Below are 23,177 nucleotides of genomic sequence, written 5' to 3'. Positions count from 1 at the left end.
ATTTCTATGTATAAAGAACCTTTACTAAGAGGTATCTCTAAGGTATCATTGGCTCCATTTCTCTTAATTTCAAGTATTAGTGTCTCTTCTCAGGACATTCATATATTTGAGTTCCCCAGTATCTATACCATTTCTGGAAAAAAAATTATTGCCCCTTTCTTACTGATTTTTTCTATATTTCAATTATATACCATCTTTCTGTTTTCATCATGCCATTTCCCTGATCAAAATGGCCTTCATTGCAATCGTACAATGATACTTCCTTTTTCAAGTCCTGAAGTGCTTGAGTAAACATAGGTGACACCTCAAAGCTTTACCCTCATAGGTAAAAGAGACTAGTTTTGCCTCAGATTGATCTTCATCAGTTGTGAATCCTGCTTCTAATGTGACTGAATAAGGACAGTTCTTAAGCTGCTTCCTGCTACTCATAGACATACAGAATTCTCCACTAAGGATCCCTTCTCTAGTGGCAAACAGAGATAAAAGACTGTGTAGGTTCCAAAGGACACAAACAGACTCATGACTTCTCCAAAGGAGAATAGAAGAATTTCAAAACTATGTGAGTGAAAAGGTTAATAGTTCATATATCAATTAATCAAGTACTTACTAAGCATCTACTAAGTGACAAACACTGTGTTAGTTTCTGGAAAGAGAAAATAAACTTCCTTGCCTTCAAAGAGGTTATACTCTATGATAGAGAAAACATGTACACATAGATAAATACAGAGAAATTTCCGAATACATTAGCATATGAAAGGATCAGAAAAACTGTCATCTAGAGGGGAAGCTTGAATTGAGCTTTGAAAGGTATGACAGAAAATTGTTAATATACTGACAGAAATTATTAATACCAAATGTAATATTACCTGCCACCCTAAATGACGCTAACACTGTTAGAATGTCAGTAGCATTCCCATAAAGATACTGTCAATTAGGTTGAGCTGAGTCTGACCATAAGGCCTATCCTGAGATCTTGCCTTGTGAGGGTCAAATTTGATCTAGGCTTTTGATGTCTTTGCCCCCTTCCACTGGAATCATGTCATGAAAGGCAAAACAGCCAGGACAAAGTGGTTATTCTTCCCTGGATTACAGTGGGGGAAGGGTGGGGCAGGGACCTCATGACTAGCCCTTGCCACCTCATAACCAGGCCTTGCTCATGCTGCCTCTTCTCTTTTCCCTCCTAAGGGTATAAAAGACTTTCCCATGTGCCTCTAGCTTAGAAAATCTACTGGACATCCCCCAGGGTAGCAGGTTTGCTATCCTATTATCTCAATTAAAGACACTTTATTCCTCAACTCATGACTTTAATTTGCTTCAGTACTCACCAAGGAATAGGTCCTTTGTTGTGAACCCACAAACACAATTTCCCCCCTCACATAGGGAATGAGCCACCCACTGTGAATGTGAAGTTGGTGCATTCATCCCAAACTGTTCTAACTTTATAGGTCTAGATTCCCAGAGAAGGACAACCATAAAACAAATACACTTAAATATTCTCAGTTCCTAGAAGTAGCCCTCTTGTGAGGAGAATATATTCCACCTATTTACCATTTTAGCTCCTGAGCTCCTACTATTATTCTTCTATTTACACAAATCAGCTGCTCATAGTGGTCATAGTTTAGGTCTTAACCACAAGCATTTATCAATAATATAAAAAACAATAGCCATAATCATAATAGCCATAATAATATCACTAGGATTACTAAATATGTCATAATATTCATATAAACCTGGGTCCTAATCTATGACCAATGCATTCAGTATCAGAGAGAGGGTACACACAGAAACCTGGTATGGAAGCACATAAGGGAGAAAAATAAATGTGCTTGGAATACATCTTCAGACTGCAGGTTTTGATGTTTTTGATAAATTAAGGAACATTTAAGTCATACAAACCTGCTTCTCTGTTAACTTCTCCTCTTCTAATCTTCAATGTTTTTTAGCTGGACAAATCCTCTTCTCTCTTCAAACTGACCAAAGCATTAACAATTCTTTTAACTTGTAGCCTCCGTAAAAGATCATTGAGACAAAAATTACTTTATTTGAATAACAGTTGCCTTTAATTCAAAGAACCACAAAGTTCGTTAGCCTGACTTCTAGACAATACAGACATGACTAGTCCAAAATTCATTCACCAAGGTGCTGCATTTACTGATTAATTTGTAGCAAATAGAACTCACCAAGGAGCTGTATTTAGCGATCAATTTGTAGCAAACAACAAAATTATCTCAGTTTTACTCTCTGAGCAAGGCAGCCAAGCCCAGACAGTTTAGACCCTACAAGGATTCTGGGTCATTGATTTTTCAATAGACCCAGACTATGAAGCCAGACTATTAAATACCAAACAAACAAGTTTATATTTTATCCTAGAGGCAATAGGGAGCTACTGGATTTTTTTGTTTATCAGAGGAAAAATGTGTTCATAACTATGGCAAAGGACTGTCACTTGAAAGCTGAATAGAGGATGGTTTGGGGATGGAGAAGACTGGAAGCAGGGACAACAATTAATAGAATATTGAATAGTACAGCAGAAATATAATGAAGTCCTGGAAGTAGAATCAATAAGCCTTTGCAACTAATTGGATAGAGTGAGGGAGAGTGAAAAATTTAGAATATCTACTAAATTGTAAATCCAAATGATCTGAAGTATGGTAGTACTTATGACAGAAAAATAGTTCAGAAGGGATATGGGTATGAGGGGGAGAGTATCAGTAATGTATTGGACATGTTGAGTTTAATATATCTATGGGACATCCAGTTAGAAATGTCTAGTAGGGTGCTCGTTTCGGTAGCACATATACTAAAATTGTAACGATACAGAGAAGATTAGCATGGCCCCTGTGCAAGGATGACATGCAAATTCGTGAAGCATTCCATATTTTTGGGGGCAGCTAGGTGTCGCAGTGGATAGAGCACCGGCCCAGGAGTCAGGAGTACCTGAGTTCAAATCCGGCCTCAGACACTTGATACTTACTAGCTGTGTGACCCTGGGCAAGTCACTTGACCCCAATTGCCTCACTAAAAAAAAAAAAAAAAACAAAAGAAAAAGAAATGTCTAGTAGGTAGTAATGACAGCAGGGTGGCAGAAAGGATAGAACACTGAGTTAGGAATCAGCAAGACTCATCTTGAATTCAAATCTGGACTCAGACATTTACTAGCTGTATGACCCTGGGCAAAGTCACTTCACCCTATCTGCCTCAGTTTCCTCATCTTGAACTAGAGATGGCAAATGACTCCAGTATCTTTAACAAGAAAACCCCACAACAGAAAAATGACTGAACAACAATAGGCATTTAGTGATAGAGGACTGGAACTCAGAAAAATATAATGATGGATAAGTATATTTGAGAGTCATTTGATAGAAGTGATAATTAAACCCATGAGAGGCGATGAGGTAGTTGACAGAGAAAGTATAAAGAAATGAGAAATCACAATATAACCTTAAGGGCATGACATAGATTACCATCCAGACAAGGAAACTGAAAAAGAGCAATGAGGCAAACAGGAGGAGAGCCAAGAGAGAGATTAGTGTCATGAGAAATAACAGAGAAGAGAATGTCCAAAATGAAATGATGCTCAACACTGTCAAATGCTGCTGAGAGATAAAAAAGACAAAAACTGAGGAAAAGGTCATTTTATTTAACTATAAAGGGAACATAAGATCACTAGCACCTTTGGAAAAAGTAGTTTCAATTGAGTAATGGGGTCAGAAATCTGATTGTAAGAGGTGGAATGAATAAGAAGAATAGCAGTGATTAATATAGATAACCTGTTTCTCTAGAAATTTGGCTATGAACAGGAGGTAAATTAGAAAATAGTAGCTTGAAGAGATGGTAGGGTAAGATAAAGGTTTTTGTTTTTGTTTTTGAACTTAACTATAGTATTTTAAATACTAGTATAGTATTTTAAATGTTATTATTGGTGCTGTTGATGTTATTGTTGTCTGTTTGTAAGAATGGGAAACACAGAGTCAATCATTTCTGCTGAAGAGCTCAAAGACACATGTCAACTATGTGTTGCCTGTATAGGTTAGTGTATGCCTACTGTTGATTTTTTTTTTGTCTTTTTTTAGGCAACGGGGGTTAAGTGACTTGCCCACGGTCACACAGCTAGTAAATGTCAAGTGTCTGAGGCCAGATTTGAACTCAGGTACTCCTGAGTCCAGGGCCGGTGCTTTAACCACTGCGCCATCTAGCTGCCCCCCCTACTGTTGATTTTTATAAGCTACCGACTTGATAGAGAGGGTGAATTTATGAGCTGAAAATATTTCTCTTCAACTGTATAATTTCTCTCCCTTCCCAAATCTTATACCCCTGTATTTATTATGTATGTATATATGCTTTCTCTGTTTTAAAATCATATAGGGAAGAATTTAAGATACTACAATTAGCTTCAAAAGGCAACTTTACATCTAGAGAGTTGAGGGAGGGGCAGCTAGGTGGTGCAACGGATAAAGCACCAGCCCTGGATTCAGGAGGATCTGAGTTCAAATCCTGCCTCACATACTTGACACTAACTAGCTGTGTGACCCTGGGCAACTCACTTAACCCTCATTGCTCCATCAAAGAGAGAAAGAAAGAGGGGGGGAGGGAGGGAGGGAGGGAAGGAGAGAGAAAGAGAGAGAGAGAGAGGGGGAGAGAGAGAGGGGGGGGGGGACAAGGCTTAATGGCAATTCATGTAAAAAAAAAGAACTAGAAAGTACTTATAAACAATGAGGTCAATGAGTCAACTACAATAAAGCAGCCCAACAAAGTCAATGCTATCTTATGTTGCATTCGGACAATTAAAGTGTTAAAAACAAAGGAGGTGATAGCTCCACTGCACTCTGCCTTGGTCAGATCATGTTTTCTGTTCTAGGTATCACCGTTTAAGAGAAACATTTCTAGTTACTAAATTTTGAGACAAATTTCCAAACTAGAGTCTATCCAGAAAAAAAAAACTAGTAAAGTGTTTAGAAATCATGTCCTATAAGAAATGGACAAAGGAACTGAAATAATTTTGCCTGGAAAATGTGAAGATTTACAAGTTTTATGAGAGTCATTTTTGCATATTTGAAGAGTTGTGTGGGTAAAATTATTAGTGCTGGAACAAACCAGCATCTAAATCAAAACCAAAACAAGAAAGTGGGGGACCAAAAAGGGCTTATTGAGTTTGTCAGAAACAGAGCCCCACCTGCAGCAGCAAAGACTCACCAAAGGAACAAAAAGACTAAGCTTATACAGGTTTCAATCTAGGCAAGAGGTGAATTGGGTACAGAGTACCTCAGGATTGGACAGGGATTGTTGCTGGGGCTAGTAACAGGAAAGGCTCTTCTTCAGGTTAGCTATCTCTTATAACTCTTCCCTAGTAGAAAGGCCTGTCCTTGCTGTTTCAGCAGTAAGGAAGGTCATAGAGTAGGTGGTGGTTGCAATACAAATAGGGTCTAGGACAAGACAGAGAAATTGCAGACAGTGTGGAGTTGCTTTAGCTTTCTCTGCTACCTGCAGCTGGCATATGGAAGAGGAATTCAACTTATTTGGAGTGATTCAAAAAGGAAGAATTTGTACTAATGGGTGTAAGTCAAATAGAGGCATATTAAAATCTTTTTGACATAATAAACAACTTCTTAACACCTGAAACTGTCAGAAATGGAATGGGCTGCCTTAAAGTATGCTATCCCTGGCACTAGACAGGTTGAGTTATGAAGATCACTTGTCAGCAATGTTACAGAGAAGATTCCTGCATTGAGTGGAATGTTAAGGTCCTTTCCAGATCTAAGATCACATAACTATAATACTATGCCTTTCCAACTGGACTGTGCTCTTCTAGAGGATAGATTTGTGTTTCACCCACTATGTCTATAGGTCTATATGTCTATACATTATGCATAGCCTACATAGCACCTAGCATTGTGGTTACACTTCAATGGTGCTCAATAAAAATGCTCCCTGCTTCAATTATTCATTTGTTAAGCAAACAAACATAAGGTTTAAACCAATACATAAGTGGAAGGGTTTTCAAAAGACTCCACAGCATTCTTTTAAAGATCCCTAGTAGAACCAGGATAGAACCTATAACATAACATGCTTCATTTTTTAAAAAATGTGTTCAGGAGTTGGCTAGCAAAGAATCAGTTTTAGAATACTTTCACTTGTAAAGAAGAACAAAAGGCCTAACTCTCTCTCTGATGCCATTTTCCTTTTGAAGGTGTGCCTGAGTCCCCTGCCTTACCTTTTGTACTTTCTATACCCTTGGGTTGGCTTTCCCTTGGGAAGCCTTTGATATCAGTCATTTCAAAAGTCAAAAAGATAAGATCTAGAGCAGAAATCATTCAACTGAAAGTATATCCCAATAAAACACACCAATAATCAAAGCCATGACAAAGAAGAAAGACAGCATTAACAATGAGAACCAATCAGAGAGCCTGCTGGGAACTGTCTAAATTCTGACTTCACAGGATGAGTGAAGACCAGATGTTTGGCATCCTATATGCAAAGCTTTGGAGTCAATGAATTAATGAACATTGTAAAAATTATTAACTAAAATTACTTGGTCTATGTTGAGAACCTTCCTCCTTTAGTAGGGAAAGATTATGAGTAGTGACATACTGTTGTGTGCCTCCTCCCTAATAAGGTGGGGTGAGTTTCTTCCCCAAAATTATAATAAATAGAATATTTTGAGGCAAGGTGATCAAGTTGCAAAATAATAACATTCCATTTGAAGACAGGACAAGCTGCTTTATTATTTAATTTGGCCTTCATATATAAAATGTAAATATTATGTCCAAATCTGGCTGAGATTGGAATGCAGAGGCTGCATTTCCTCTTTCTGACCTAAAGAATTGTGTAGCAAACCATAGAATAATTGACTTTCTACTCAAAGTGTGTAATTTCCAGAAGTGATAGCTCCAAACCTGAATGTGAAGGTAGGGAAGTAGAAAAGGGGGAAAGAAGACTGACAAAGCTAAAACCAGGGCAGGGAAGGGGAAGGCAATTAGCACTTATCCCATGATGCCAAGTTTAGTGGGTATCATCTGAACCTGTAGTCTTTTGGCAGCACAGAATCTTCAGAACTTAACACCTAGTAAGAAGAATTGGTTCAAATATTAAATTAGCATATGGTGGCAGTGATATCCTTTACTACTTTACCCAATTTCCATCTCCCAACTGAAGATGTAGCTCCCACTGCTTGGCCCAGGCATACTCAGTGTTACCTATCCTGGGTAGAAAAACTTAAAGATACATCCTTGACAATGACCACTGACAGACATCAAAGCATTTTCTTTACAAAGTGTTGTTACTATTTGACCTATCATCAGTAAGAATAAAAGATAGCTTGAATTATTCATCTGAGGGAAATGGGTGTCAGGCTGTTACTCTGGCCTTCTCTCTATTAAGATGCATGTAGAGTTGGTTGCTAAAGTTTCAGCAAGCCCTTTCTGCCATCATGTGGTTCAAAGTTTCTAGGCCTTATAACTGAGCATTTAGATTATGGTGAACCTCTTTTATTTCTGTGCATATATGTACTTTGCTGAATCTTTAGAGTTTTATACTTGTAAGTGTATTTCCATTCAGAAGTTATTTTGTTGTATCTGTATATTTAATTGCACTATTGTATCTTATCACATAGGTTCCTCCTGAATTGATAAATGGGTAAACGAAGCAATGTATCAATTCACAAGCATTTATCGAGCAACTACTATGCCAGATTTTGTGCTAGGCACTACTACCCTACTACTTTTTTAAAAAAGGGATCAGTAATAGTTCCAAAGGACTCATGATGGAAAATGCTCTCCAAATCCCCCCCAAAAAACCCTGTGGAATCTAGATGCAGATTGAACCATACTATTTCTACTGTTTTTTGTTTTTCTTTTTTGAGGTTTTTCCCTTTTGCTCTGATTCTTCTTTCACAGCATGACTAATGCAGAAATATGTTTAATGTAATTGTACGTATATAACCTATATCAGATAGCTTGTTGTCTTGGAGAAGGAGGGGAGGGAGGGAGAAAAATTTGAAGCTAGAAATCTTATAAAAAACAAATGTTGAAAACTATCTCTACATGTAACTAGAAAATAAAATTATTTCATGATAAAAAATGATCAGTATGTATAAGAGATGTATTACTGGGATAGGTCTGGGTCCGTTAGACTGTCCTTTGTCCAAATTATTAGATCATGAGAGAATATGGCTGATTTTAAAAGAAATATATGATATCTCGGGGGAGGGGGAAAGGAGGTTCTTCTAATCTCTGAGAAGCCTTAAGAACTGCAAAATGATGTTTAATGTGATTATACATATATAACCTATATCAGATTGCTTTCTGTCTTAGGAAGAGGGGAAGGAAGGGAAGGAGGGGGAAATTTTGGAACTAAAAATCTTATGAAAACAAATGTTGAAAACTATCTTTACATGTAACTTCAAAATAATAAAACTTTTATGATAAAAAATAACTGCAAAATATAGTAGAGAAGATAAAGTTCAATGAAATTTTCTTTTTTTCTTTTTTTTCTTTTTATTTTTTGATGAGGCAATGGGGGTTAAGTGACTTGCCCAGGGTCACACAGCTAGTAAATATCAAGTGTCTGAGGCTGGATTTGAACTCAGGTCCTCCTGAATGCAGGGCTGGTGCTTTATCCACTGCACCACCTAGCTGCCCCTCAATGAAAATTTCTTACCCAGTGTTATGAAAAAAGACAAAACTATAAGCTCTCTCACTATAGTTCTATATTCCACCATGCAATTGGGGAAAAGGGTTGATACCAATATGAGTACCTACTGAGGCAAGAAAAAATAAAGTGAAGAAAAATACATTGCCTCCAATAGTCACCAAATGAAGAAATGATTGCTGAAAAAAAAAAAGTCAAGGAAATATTTATTGTTTTTAATGTGCAAGGCACCATACTAGGCACTATACTTGGTTCTGGCAATACATAAGCATGATACTTGCTTGGAAGCAGGTTGCAATCTAGAAGAGACTAATTCCTTTGGGCAATCTGCTTGCCCCTAAATCAATATCTTGCCACTGGACCCAGATGGCTCCAGAGGAGACAGTGAGGCTGGGGACTTTGCACAGTCATTCCTGACTCACTTAAATCCAATTCACTCACAAGTCAAGACATCACCTTGCTGATGTCATTGGTCCTCTTCAAGAGCTAAGGACAGGGGGCAGCTAGGTGGTGCAGTGGATAAAGCACCGGCTCTGGACTCAGGAGGACCTGAGTTCAAATCCGGCCTCAGACACTTGACACTTACTAGCTGTGTGACCCTAGGCAACTCACTTAACCCCCATTGCCCCGCCAAAAAAAAAAATTAAATAAATTTTAAAAAAGAACTAAGGACAAACAACAACAGGGAAAATGGATATGAAACTTTCTCTCTGGGTATCTTGCCATTCTAAGAAAATCCTTCAGAGGGCCAAAGGAAATTCAGAAATCCCAACATTCACTCTGACTACATTAGCGTAAAGCATCAGGTACCACTTCAGCTTCCCACACACACCTGATCTATTTTCTGCATCACTTTGCCTCTCTAGAATGGCATTGGCTCTACACTGCTGGAGATATCATTAATTTCAGGGAGGTTAATCATTGCCCAGCTTGAAGAAAATTCACAGGTGTCGTTCCCCAAAATTGGCACTTGCACAATGCTGGCTTCTTTTCCTCTGCTTCACCACTCTGAGGGCCCTGAGTTCATACCTGCTGCTGACAATAATTACATGTTGTCTTTGTTCAGGATAAAAATAACTCATAAACTGTAAATGTTAAATTATGATAATCATCATCATCATCAAATGAGTCACTGGAGTAACCCAGATAGTTTGAACCTTTTTTTAATATGGCAATTATTGACCACGAAGAAGGGCATGATCTTGTAGAAAATTTCCTCTAGCATAACAAATCCTAACATTGTAATGGTGCTTTTATTAATTATGGCCTATTTACAAGTCATATGCATTCATCAACTCCAAGAAAGGAAAGGAAGAGAACATTTTCAAATTATGTTCAAAGATCTAAGACATTTTACAGGAAGTAAAATAAAACTCACTTAACTAGGTGGGCAGATTGTGGAGGACATACTACTAAAACTATGAGAGGCAATGTGATACAGTGAAAAGAATAATGTAATTTGGAGTCAGAAAATATGGGTTCAAATCCTACTTCTTTCATTTACTCTATGTGTGACCTTCTGGGCTTCATTTTCCGATCTATGATCATATGAATAACCAACAATTTCTCTTATTTGGCCTATCAAATTACAAAAGAATACTGGGGCATATCAGGAGACCGAATGTTGCATGAAAGAAGAATGAGCTTATCAAGGTATTTATAGACCCAGGACAAAATCTTCTGTGCCAGGAAAAGTGATGAGAAATTTCATCAAAACCGTCATGGAACAATTTTTTACAAGTTTGACAAATACAATATATTCAACCTTGAATAAAAAGTAAAGGGAACCAAAGTTCCAAAGAATAAAAATAGTCCTGCTACAAATATTCTTTGAGATAAAATGCTTACAGAATTTGAAAGAATTTATATTATGCACTTATGTATTTGTTGTTTTTTTTCAGCAAATGAATAAAGTAGTGGTTATATACAAGCCATTTTATTAGGCATAAAATATAGTACATAGCCCTTGCCCTAATAAGCACAAAAACTAATTAGGAAGGTGAATCAGAGTTCCAGGGGAAGTTAAGTGCTCTCGAGTCTAATCTCCCATTTGATGCAACACAGTCTTCAATATACATTTTGTTTGAATATTACTTATTGACAAAGATCTCAGTTTCTTACATTGCTACTCATTCCATTTTCAGACAGTTCTGGTAGAACGTCTTTCCTTAGAACAAAACTGCTCTGCCTCTGCAAATTCCATACATGGGCTTTGTTTTTTCCCACTGTAGTTAAGCAAAACAAATCAGATCTTTCTCATACGAGGTAATAATTCAAATGGTTGTGGAAAGCTATTATAATCTCCCTAAGGTTATTTGTTTTGTCTTGACCTCGTTATCACAGAATCACTGAATTTGAGACTCACAAGGGCCTTCAAGAATCAACATCCAACCAGTATATGAAAAAAAAATGAACCCTATAGCATAGCTGAAAAGAGACCATTCAATCTCTTAGCCCACTAAGGAGGAGGCAGCCAGTACTTCCCAAGGCAGCTGATTTCCATTTTGGATATCTCTGATTGTTAGGACATTTTTCCTGACCTCTATCCTGAACTGGCCTTTTTGAAACTTTTGTCTATTTCTATTGGTTCTAGCCACTGAAGCCAAATAAAACAAGTCTATTCTCTCTTCCACAAGATAGTCCTTCAAATACTTGAACAAAGCTATCATTTTCTCCCTGAATCTTTTCTTCTCTAGAATATGCAACTACTCCACATCCTGAAATTGATTACATAGTCTCTAGGTCTTTTGCCATTCTGGTCACCTTCCTCTGGACACTCTCTGAGAGTTTATCAATGTCCTTTATAAAGTGTGGTGCCCAGAAGCAAACATAAAACTCCATATGAGGTCTGACAAGGGTAGAATATCATTCCATTTCCTTCTTCCTATTCCTGTAACATATTCTTTCCTAATGAAACCTAAAATAAAATTAAGCTGTTTTTGGTGGCCACATCAAACTGCTGATTGATATTGAACTTACACAGTCTACTAAGATCTTCCTCTCCCCTTGATATTTTTCAGAACAATTTCATGGTTGTAGTAAACTACTAGTGAGAAAATTCCCTTTGCCAGTGAAGATCAGCAACTACTCTGCAATTTAGATAGATAGATAGATAGATAGATAGATAGATAGATAGATAGATAGATAGATAGATAGATAGATAGATAGAGGCACAATGAGGGTTAAGTGACTTACCCAGAGTCACACAGGTAGTAAGTGTCAAATGTCTGAGGCTGCATTGGAACTCAGGTCCTCCTAAATCCAGGGCCGGTGCTCTATCCACTGCACCACCTAGCTACCCCCTGCTCTGCAATTTATCATCTTAAAGAGTTGTTTCATGCACTGAGGCAGTAAATGATTTGATCTGTCATTCGGTCAATAAGTGTCAATCAAAACTTAAACCTGGGTCTTCCTGAGGTTCTTTTGGGGGCTCCTTATCAAAGAGCTATTTTAATTAGTAGTTATTATTTTAGGAGTTACAAAACCATAATTACTTATATATATATATATACATTACATATATACACATATTACATATATATACACATTACATATATATATATATATATATATATATACACATATATAGTTATTTCATTTAGGCTTGTTTGTTTACACCTATGACAAAGAAAGGTTGAATTGATACGCTGGCTGACACGAGATATATATTCCTAAAATACATTTTCTCAGTTTTTCCCCCAATCTTCCCTCCAGTTTTTAGGCCAATCACAATCACCCCATCTTTAATGAGGAGCCCCCTAAACCTCATAGACAACACATTACAAATTCATCCTTGCATCTATTCTTCAGCTTCACAGGCAGAATGATTCATCTGTGGAAAATAAATTTTAAAAACACATCAAAAACAAAACAAAAGTGAGAATTTCAATAGATGGAAGGTCAAATACTGGCTTCCTGGCTGGTGTTAGGAGGATGACAAGTAGAATAATATCATACAAAGAAGAAAGGAAAAATAGTGACACTAAACATTTGGAATTATGGAATAGGTTTGAGGTTTACAAACAGTAAAGCTGGACCCTCTGTGGAAGAAACAGCTACTTATGCTCCAAGTAATGATGATATGGGTCCATCAGAAGAAATTTTGCCCAGTAACAGTCAGAGTAAGTAGGGATAAGACCTGTTGATTAGCTATTCTCTGGTCAGAGATAATGAGGCAGCTCTTTGTCAATGTCTCATAGACAATATAGAAGGCAAGTGTCTTCCCAGGGCATGGGATAGGAAAATTTGTATGGTCTGATACAAAGTGAAGTGAGCAGGGGCAGCTAGGTGGCACAGTGGATAAAGCACAGGCCCTGGATTCAAGAGGACCTGAGTTCAAATCCAGCCTCAGATACTTGACATTTACTAACTGTGTGACCCTGAGCAAGTCACTTAACCCTCATTCCCACCCACCCCCCCAAAAAAAAAGAATAAAAAAGACTATTTAGGGGCAGCTAGGTGGTGCAGTGGATAAAGTGCCAGTCCTGGATTCGGGAGGCCCTGAGTTCAAATCTGCCCTCAGACACTTGACACATACTAACTGTGTGACCCTAGGTGAAACAATGAGGTAACCCTCATTGCCCCACCAAAAAAAAACAAAACAAAACAAACAAACAAACAAAAAAAACAAAGTGAAGTGATCAGTATCAGGAGAAATGTACCATTCCATTCATATGATGACCCCAATAATGTAAAGGAAACCATACCCTTGAAGGAAGGAACAGCACTGCTGAATGTCATGGCCAATTGTGACACCAGATGAAAATTTATAAAGCGTGTTTCCATGTGCTGGCAGAGAAGTGGTAGACTAGGAGTACAGGATGTCATACATATTTGGACTGCACCAATATGTGAATTTGTTTTTGCTTATTTGCAACTTGTTTCATAAGAGGGCTTTCCTTAAAGAGGCAGCAATCAGGAGGGAAGTAACAAATAATGATAGTAATGCTAAAAAAGGTAAAAAAGAAAAACGATTATCAAGTAAATATTAAGACCTTCTACTACCTCCTGGCTTGACATTGTGCTTAGTGCTGAAGATACAAATAAAAGAAAAAAAGAAATTTCTGTCTTCAAGGAGTTTACATAGTAATGGAAGAGGTGACATGTAAATAACTAGGTCCATAGAACATGTATACAGAGTTATTCTCAGAGAGAAAGGCACTGGAAGCTGGGATTGGGAAAGGCCCCTTTCAGAAAGTGGTTTTGAGCTGTGACATGAAGCAAATGAAGTGTAAAGTAAAAGGTGGTGGTGAAGAAACAGAGAATTCCAGGCACAGGGTCATCCAGAGCCAGGCTAAGGAATTTGCATATGGAATATGGATTGTGATTTACAAAGAACTGCAAGAAAGTAAGTAGAACAGAGAGTGACTGTGGGGAAAGTATAAGATGACTGGAAAATTAGAAAGGAGACAGGTAATAGAGGACTTGGGCTGTCAAACAGAGAACTTCATCACTAGGCAGCCATTGGAGTTTATTGAGTAGGGTTATGATCTATGATTTAGAAAAAAAATCACTTTGCCAACTGAGTGAAGTAGGTAAAGAATTGACATGGAAAAACCAAGATTATTTCAATAGTCCAGGTGAGAAGCGCTGAATGGGAGTAGCCATATGAATAAAGAAAAGAATACATATAAGAGAGATATTTCAAAAGTAGAAAGAAAACAATTGGCAATAGATTTGGATATGTAAGGTAACAGTGTGAGGAGATGAAGATGTAAATAAGGATACAAGTCTAGGGGAGTTGAAGGATGATTGTGACTTTGTCAATATTGGGGGAGTTTGGAAGAGGAGAGGGTTTGAATGAGGGAGAGGGAAGAGATGGTGAGTTTTGTCTTTGACGTGTAGAATTTAAAATACCTTTAAGACATCCAATTCCAGATTTCAGGAGACATATGATCTGGGAATCATCTGCATAAAGATGAAAATTGAATCTGTGGAAGCCTATGAAATCACTGTTTATAAAGAAGGAGAGGAGAAGAGGGCTGAAGATGGATCTTTAAGAAACACACATGGTTAGCAGATAAAGATCCAGCAAGGAAACCTGAAAAGGAATGGTCAGGCAAGTTGAGAGGAACAAAGGGAAAGCAATGTGGTACAGGGTTTTTTTGTTTGTTTGGTTTTTAAACCTATAGAGAAAGAGTATTTAGGAGAAAAGCATGATAATTCACTTCAAAGGCTGCAGAGGGGTCAAGAAGAATAAAGTTTAAGGAAAAGCCATTAGATTTGCCAATTAAGAGACAGCAAATTTTCAGGGAGCAGCTGATGATGAGGTTGGAAACTAGACTGTAGAAAGTTAAGAAAAGAGTTCAGGGGCAGCTAGGTGGTGCAGTGGATAAAGCACTGGCCCTGGATTCAAGAGGACCTGAATTCAAATCCAACCTCAGACACTTGACACTTTCTATCTGTGTGACCCTGGGCTAGCCCCAATTGCCGCACCAAAAAAAAAAAAAAAAAAAGAAAGAAAAGAAAAGAGTGGGAGATCAAGTGAAAGCACTGGTTGTAGATTACCTTTTCTAGGAATTTAGAGATGAAAGGGAGGAGATATATAGGATTATAGCTAAAAAGCATGATGGATCAGATGAAGGTTTGTTTTGTTTATTTGTTTTTAAAGAAGAGTGAGACCTGGAGATGTTTGGTGAGCAGAAGAGGAGTTAGAGATTAAAGACTGGTTAGAGTGAGAGCAATGGAGGTAACTATTTGCTAGAAAATGCAGGATATAATGGGGTCTAGAGTACATATATCTGGACAGGTTGGTCTTGACAAGGAGAAGGGCCATTTCTTCATGCAAAGCAGAGATAAAAGAAGAAATAGTTGGAAAAGGCATCTGAGTGATGTGAGATGAAGAGAAGAGAAGAGGAAATAGCCTCAATTTTTTTTCAGTGCAATATGAAGCAAACTTCTTAGTTGACAGGGTGGGGGGAGGGAGAGTAATGGTGCATTTTGAGGATGAATGAAAAGGTTTAGAAAATGTTCCAGAGTGATAACCACAGTGAATTGATTAAGGAAGTATATTAACGTATCAGTATTATATTGCCACAGTGGAGGCCCAGTTGGAATTGTATAACATAAATTTGTAGTCAATCCAGTCAGCATAGTTTTGTGATTTTCTCCCACTTCATCCAGCATCATGTGAACAAGAACAAAAACAACGGATGGTGGTGAATAATCCAGTTCTTGAGTTTATCAAGGCATGATTGACAATTGGGTAAGGGGGGAAAGGATGTGAGATGAGAGGATATTGTAGAATGAACTAGCTCATTGATAGGTGAAAATGAAGAAGGAAGGTAAGTGTAACCAGGGTAGAGGTGATATCCTGAGAAGTAGAGAAATGGCCGTCACAGTAAGAACAAAACATGGGAGGGTTCAGAATAACAATACAGAGGAAAAGATAGAAAGATAAAAGGTTATACTCAGATAAAGAATTTCAGACTTCATAAACATGAAAGGGCAGGACTTGAGTATATAGGTCAGGGCTATGACTATCTCTGTGTAGCTGAGGTGGTTTAGAGGAGTAGATCATAGGAAGTAAGTTAAGGAACTCAGAGGTTAGAGTGATTTAAAGAGTGCCAATATGTATATTGAAGTCTCCTAGTATAAGGTAAGAGTTTGGGAGGGGAAAAAGACTAAGCCAGCCACTGAACTAATGTCCTCTAAGTCTGTAGATGATAGCTGCCAGAATCTTGGTTGGGCATTAAATGTGAGTTGAGTAAACCTCAAAAGAGGAGATGTTGCTAAGTGATGGTAGTAAAGGGATAGCCTGAAAGTACCAATGGAAGATAAAGAGTATTTTGACTCCCCTAGTATCACCAGTGAGTCCATAGGAATGACTGAAATTACAATCAGTGATGTAAAGGATGGCCAGAGAAGCTGTGTTAGAAGATGGAAGAAAGGAAAAAGTTGAAGAAGAAAAAAAGCTTGTTACCTTCAGAGAAAAGAAAGCTATAATATCACATTTTTAATTCCTATACATGAAGTTTATTGATGTTGGATGAGAGGTTCCGAAGAAATAAATTCTTAAGGCAAAAAGAAAGCAGAGAAATGTAGAGTTGTCTAAAGAGACCAATGTGTCTATATAGAGAACTTATATACCAAATCATAGTTTTAACAGAAACACGCATAAGCTAGACAAAGATAGATGAGAAAAAAAAGAAATATAAAGAGATATCATGGTCCTATAATAATAATGTCAGATTTCCAAAATTTCAGAATTACCAGAGTGCATACCTAAATGCAAAAAAACAACAAAAATGTTTTCAAGCTTAGTTGAGAGAAAGTGTAAAAAAGAAGAGATAAAATCCCTGTTTTACATAAATGGGACAATGAAAAGACAATACAGAAAAACCAGAACTACTAGACTTTCATTTTGCCTCTGTTTTTTCTGCCATGAAAAATAACATTTGGACTAGAAAGGCTGGATCAAAAATGATTAACCAGATGAGAAACAAAGTCAGTGAAGAAATCCTAAGAGTCCACCTAACTGCACTTTGTAAGGCCAAGTGATGGAGGAACAATGGTTTTAGAATTATAATTGTCTAATCTAATCTAATTTTAGAATTATAATTGTCTAATCCAATGCTTCATTTATCTATATGTGCATGGTCAAGTCAATGTTTCTAAGTCACAATGAATTCATTTGTAAAATGGAAAATGACAACACCTGGAGTGCTAATCTCACATACTTGTGAGGTTTAAATGAGAAATTTGTAAAGGAGCTTGACAACTTTAAAAATACTTTTTCACCACCCATTGTTATTACTATTTATGTGTTTACTTGTAACCAATTAAATTTCTAAATGAAAAACATTAATGGCTCAATAACAGTCATGAGTTTGGGTTAGTAGGAAAATACACCAGGGATCTGTCTTTGATCCTATTCTAGTTCAGCTTTTACCAATGCCAATAAAGATATAAATGACATTTATCAGATTTGCATATGCTAAATGTTTGATAACAAATTAGGGGTCTTTGTATGCTAATATAATGGGACAAGTCAAATGAAATTAAGTTTAATAGGGAAAAGGTCCTGGACAGGTTCAAAAGTCAATTTAATAAGTACAAATTGGGTCGAGGCATGGGTCGAAAACCATTGCTCTTTAATATATGTAGTCCAAAATCAAAACAAATCGACATCAAAACCAATCAGCCAAAACAGCCATTTTTCAGACTTAACTTTGATTAAGAGAGGAATTGAGTCCAGAACGCAGTATATATTGAGACTGTTATATGTCATTCTCTGATCTAAAACATCTGCAACATTCAGTTCTAGATGACACATTATGAGAAGAACATTCATCATCTGGAGTGTGTTCAAGGAATGCCAATATAAAGGTTATTGGAGAATATCCCTTGTGAGAACAGCTTGAAGAAGCTTACTATAATTTAGTCTAGAGAAGAAAAGATTTAGGAGGGGCACTATAGCTGTCTGGAAGTGTGTGAAGAGTAGGGGTGTGTTGGGGAGAATCAATTGTTAAGTTTTTAGTGTGACCATTTGTACCTCAGAAACTGTCATGCTACAAATCTAGACTTCATTTATTATTTTGTTGATTATCTTGATTTAAGAAAGTGATGAAAAATGTTAATAATGCAGATTAAACTTTAAAGTATAATGCTTTTTGGAGAGCTGATTGTTAAACATTTACCAGCAAACTCCTGGAACTGAAAGGCTACCCTGAGAAAGAGGGATTAGTTTTATCATGCCTGGCCTCAAGGGCAGACCTAGGAGCTATAGGTGAAAGATTCAGAGGGGCAGATTTTGGCTTAATGTCAGGAAGAACTTCTGAATCATTAGAGTTATCCAAAATAGGAATAGCCTGCCTCTAGACTCACTGACTCCCTCCTCAGTGGAAGCCTTGCAGCAAAGGCTAAATAAATAACCACTTGGTAGCAATGTTTTAGGGAAGATTCCTCTTTAGATAGTAGTTGTTCTTCTGAGAATTCTGCCAATTCTGAAGTTCTATAGTTCTGAAAAAACTATGAAAAAATGTCTTATGATTGTGTCCTTGGAACAAATAAAACCTACCTTTTGGGAATCCAAGGAGGAAAATACAAAAGCAGCAAACAGCTGGGAGAAAGCTGGGCTTCACTTCAGGCACTTCTGTTGATGAGCTCATGACTTGAAGAGTGATTTATTATGCTTACTGTAGCCAGAAAGATGATGAAATAGGGCACTAGTTAGATAGCTAAATACTCCCAAACTATCAGGGTTCTCAAATATTGGCTCTTCTTCCTATCCCAAGTTTCATCACCCTAAACACCTGACCCTAATTGAAATACTACAGGCACAAATTGAGGATTAGAAGAGACCCAACCCAGATCTCTGTGTGCCTTTAAGGTTGTCAGTAACAATTAACCAGGCTAAAAATTCAACACACTACTTAAAAGAAATGTGAAATCCTCTAGACATCTGTAGGTAGTTGCAGGTGCTCTGAGGATCCTGTCCATCTGTGTTTCCCAGATACCTTGTCAGAATTCAGTTTAACAATAATGTATACTATCTTTGCATAAGTATTGGGGATAGTTATCTGAACAATGGAACTGAATGGAAAACTTAAAGAGATATTGCTCTCTACTCAAGAAGTCCCTAATCACTGACTAATATACTTTCACAGACTTCTTCCTGGTGATGCTGCCACCTTTCAGAATTTTCCCATTGTCCTCTATTCAACACACTTAGGCTTCCTGAATTCATTTTAGGAGAAGGTGTTAAGATCTGTGAAAAAAGAAATGGAAGGGGAAAATCCAGGATGCAAAATCCTAGGAGAAAAACACTGGGTCCCTAGTTTGAATCATCAGAATAACTTCTACATTAAAGTCTAAGAAAAAGAAAATGGGGTCAGGGAGAGCAGCTAGGTGGCACAGTGGATAAAGCACTGACCCTGGATTCAGGAAGACCTGAGTACAAATACAGCCTCAGACAATTGACAATTACTAGCTGTCTTACCCTGGGCAAGTCACTTGACCCTCATTTCCCCACAAAAAAAAAAAGAAAAGAAAGAAAAAAAGAAAATTGAAAGAACACCACCACCAATGATGACAACAAAAATGAAGCTGAACTCCATGTAATTGGAATAAAATTAATTTCATTTTGGAGATGAGTAGAGAAAATACACCATCCCTGTCATTTCTTTCCAGATATGGAATAGTATGCATACTTCCCAACACAGATGATGTGTTGTTTATTTTTGCTAAAATCCCTTTTTTTTCTTTTATTCTTTGTCACTGGCTTGGCTCCATGGATATGGAAGGGGAGAGAATATATTCAGAAATGTGTGTACATGCTTGTACATACATACATATTTCTACATGTACAAGTATATATACATGCATATATGTATATTTATGGACATATACACATGTACATTGTGTAAGTATATAGCTTTATATATGCATATAGACACTGCTAATTTCACTTTCCTCTTGCCAGTAAGGCTCTGGAGAAGGTAAAATACAGATTTAGAACATTACAAATGACCATTTCAATTCAATTTAACAAACAATAACACTATTGCACATCTATATAGTGCTTGAAGGTTTACAAATATGTTAACAAATGTATTTATTGCCAACCTTGTGCAAAGCATGGAGCCACAAAACAGTTCCTTCCCTCATGGAGCTTAAACTCTGTGGTGGAGATAGAGCTTTATACAAGTAAGAAGACATAAGGCATATACAAATTAACACAAGGTCAGTTCAAGGGGAAAGGTTTGCTGATAGTAGAGAAGATTTTTAAAAAACATGTACTAAGTGGTACTTGAGCTTTTTTAAAAGTAACTAGGTGACCTATAAGGTAGAAGTGAGGAAGGAAAGCATCGTAAACATAGGGAACCACCTGGGAAAGCAACAAAGGCAGAAGATGAAATCTCTGGTCCATCAACAACTTATCCTGAGGTGTCTGACATACGTTTCCTCATTCTGATCTTTAATTTTTTTCCCTTTCAAAAAGTCACTTAGACATGATAATTCACATTTTTATAACACAAATGTTTGCGAGGGCAATTAGGTGGCACAGTGGATAGAGCACTGGACTTGGAATCAGGAAAACTTATCATGTGTTCAAATCCAGCTTTAGACATGTATTTGCTGTGTGACCCTGGGCAAGTCCCTTAACACTGTTTGCCTCAATTTCTCATCTATAAAATGAGCTGAAGAAGGAAATGGCAAATCACTCCATCATTTTTGCCAAGAAAACACCAAAATGGAGTCACAAAGAGTCAGATACAACTGAACAACAGCAACAACATAAATGTTTGCAAAGTGCTTTCTTTTCTTCAGGTTGATAACAGGCAACAAGCATTTATTAAGTGTTCTGTGCTGAATGATGGGAATATAAATGTAAGCATAAAGATAACCCCAGCCCTCAAGGAGCTTACTTCATAATGGGAGAAAACAAAACATAAAAAGGAGCTGAAAAGGTGGAGAGGGCAGAGTGAAAGTAACCTAAGGGATTCTGTGAGTCAGAAACACAGCAGAGAGGGAATGAAGGTTGACTGGCCTTAGCCAGTTCCCAATCCCAAAATGAATGTCCTCAGGAGGAACTCACCAAAGGCAGATAAAGGGCCATAAGAAAGGAAGGAGGAATGGAGGAAGTTTCAGTGTGAGAAAGAAGCTAAGTCACAGTGGAAGAAGTCCTAAACAAAACCCTGTAATGCAGGGACAGCAAGTATAAAATTTGGGGGATGTGACTTACGATTTCTTTGGTGTAGCTAACTTCTCCAACCAAGGCAAAGCCACATCTTCTTTGGAATTTCTGGTCTTAGTGAGTTGCCTGGGGCACTGCTAAATGAAGTGATTTGTCAAGTCTCATGCACTAATAAGCTAAGCAACTTGCCAAGGGTCTCATCCCCTGTGTTGGAGGCAGAATGAGAACCCAAGTCTTCCTAACTCTAAGGCTAGGGCTACAGCCAGGATACTAAGCTACTTCACACTAAATATTATTGTTCCAATCTTATAAAAAGGAAAACAGACTCGGATATTAATTGACTTGCCCAAGATTGTGTGTTTATGTGTGTATGAGATCTTGACTTCAAGTCAAGCCAGCCTCCTCTCTACTGTACCATATTTACCTTTATTCCATCAGCCAGTCCCCACCCTTTTTTTTTTTGCAGGGCAATGAGGGTTAAGTGACTTGCCCAGGGTCACACAGCTAGTAAATGTCAAGTGTTTGAGGCTGGATTTGAACTCAGGTACTCCTCAATCCAGGGCTGGTGCTTTATCCACTGTGCCACCTAGCTGCCCCCGCCAGCCCCCTTTTATCTAATCAAGCTATCTATAAACATTCATTAAATGCCTATTTTGTTTCAATCATCTCATTTCTTCTCACTATTCTCTGAAACCAAAACTCCAACCAATAAAGTTAGTTTCCCCACTCTTTTCTTTTCACCCAATTCTAATTCCAACTTCCTTGCTTTTGACTTAAGCTTTATCCCCTCATATGGAAAGTGATCACTTTTCCCCTCTGCCAGTTCACATTCTGCACTTCTCCATTAACTACCTCAATCCTCCACTTCTTCCAAGATGCCTTCCACAGTTATGGTAGCCCATGATGGTCTTTCCCTTCCCTGAATTCCTCTTGCACTTAACCATTAATGCCATGTAATCTAGCATTTGTTGATATTCTATTTCGTCCTCTAGGTTCTTCATTTACCTCAATCTTAACACATCTCAGGGCACAAGAGGGCATAAGCTACCCTCGGATAAAGATGAGTCCTCACGTTTCTTTCCACTTCCTCCCATTTGGTTCAATACTGGGCACACATGAGAGCACAACACCTTCTCACAGAAGATTACTCTGTTATATTTATTAGAGAAGAGCAGAGATCTGCCTTTTTGCATTGTGAGCATAAAAATATGTTCTCATAGTCAAAGCAAGGTGACTTCCTGCCTATAATAACCACAACATGCACGTACACAAATTTGACATGTAAAAAATAGGAATGCAATGATTTGACATCAGTACCTATGCCCTTCAATCACTGTAACATTAACATAAATGGCAAAAGGCTATAACAAGAAATCACTCAGAATGTTAGCCTGTTTATAGCAAAATCGTTTGCTTTCATCATAGCACTAGCTATTGCTTCAATATTCTCATTGCAAACTTTAGGGACTTTTCCATTAAGAATAAGATGAATTATGAATGCACAAAATCCAAGTCTTAAAATACAACCAGGTGGAGTGTTAGGGAGGGAAACAGCACTAAACTATGCCAAGAAACATTACCCAGCTGTGTTTTAGAATTACAAGTGATCTCAAGGCATAGTCATGCATTTGGGGGCTCAATAATGCCCAAATTATGTTTTCCTAGATCTTTGCTCCTTAATTTTTAAGCCATTTACTAAAAATTGAATATATATAATTCTAATTATGCATGTTTCATTCACAGAATATTGCCTTGAAAGACTTTTGATGTTCATGAATTCTTTTGATATGTCCATAGAATTTTCTTCAAAAATAAAATCCTTAGCTTAGCCCATAAAAGTTGAACGTCAAAGGTTAAAATTGTATTCTAAATGTTACATCCATGCATAACACTG

At 37.5% G+C, this 23,177-nt stretch overlaps 1 non-coding gene across 1 annotated transcript; it reads left to right on the top strand.

Moving 5' to 3' along the window:
* Positions 1 to 2,776: 2,776 nt before the first annotated feature.
* LOC122752061 lies at positions 2,777 to 2,883 on the top strand. Its single transcript, XR_006355865.1, has one exon. It is a non-coding gene; the product is annotated as a U6 spliceosomal RNA (small nuclear RNA).
* The last annotated feature ends 20,294 nt before the right edge of the window (positions 2,884 to 23,177 follow it).

The sequence above is a fragment of the Dromiciops gliroides genome, chromosome 3 (genome assembly GCF_019393635.1).
Source record: "Dromiciops gliroides isolate mDroGli1 chromosome 3, mDroGli1.pri, whole genome shotgun sequence".
Lineage (NCBI taxonomy): Eukaryota > Metazoa > Chordata > Mammalia > Microbiotheria > Microbiotheriidae > Dromiciops > Dromiciops gliroides.
This window is presented reverse-complemented; position numbering and strand designations above follow the sequence as displayed.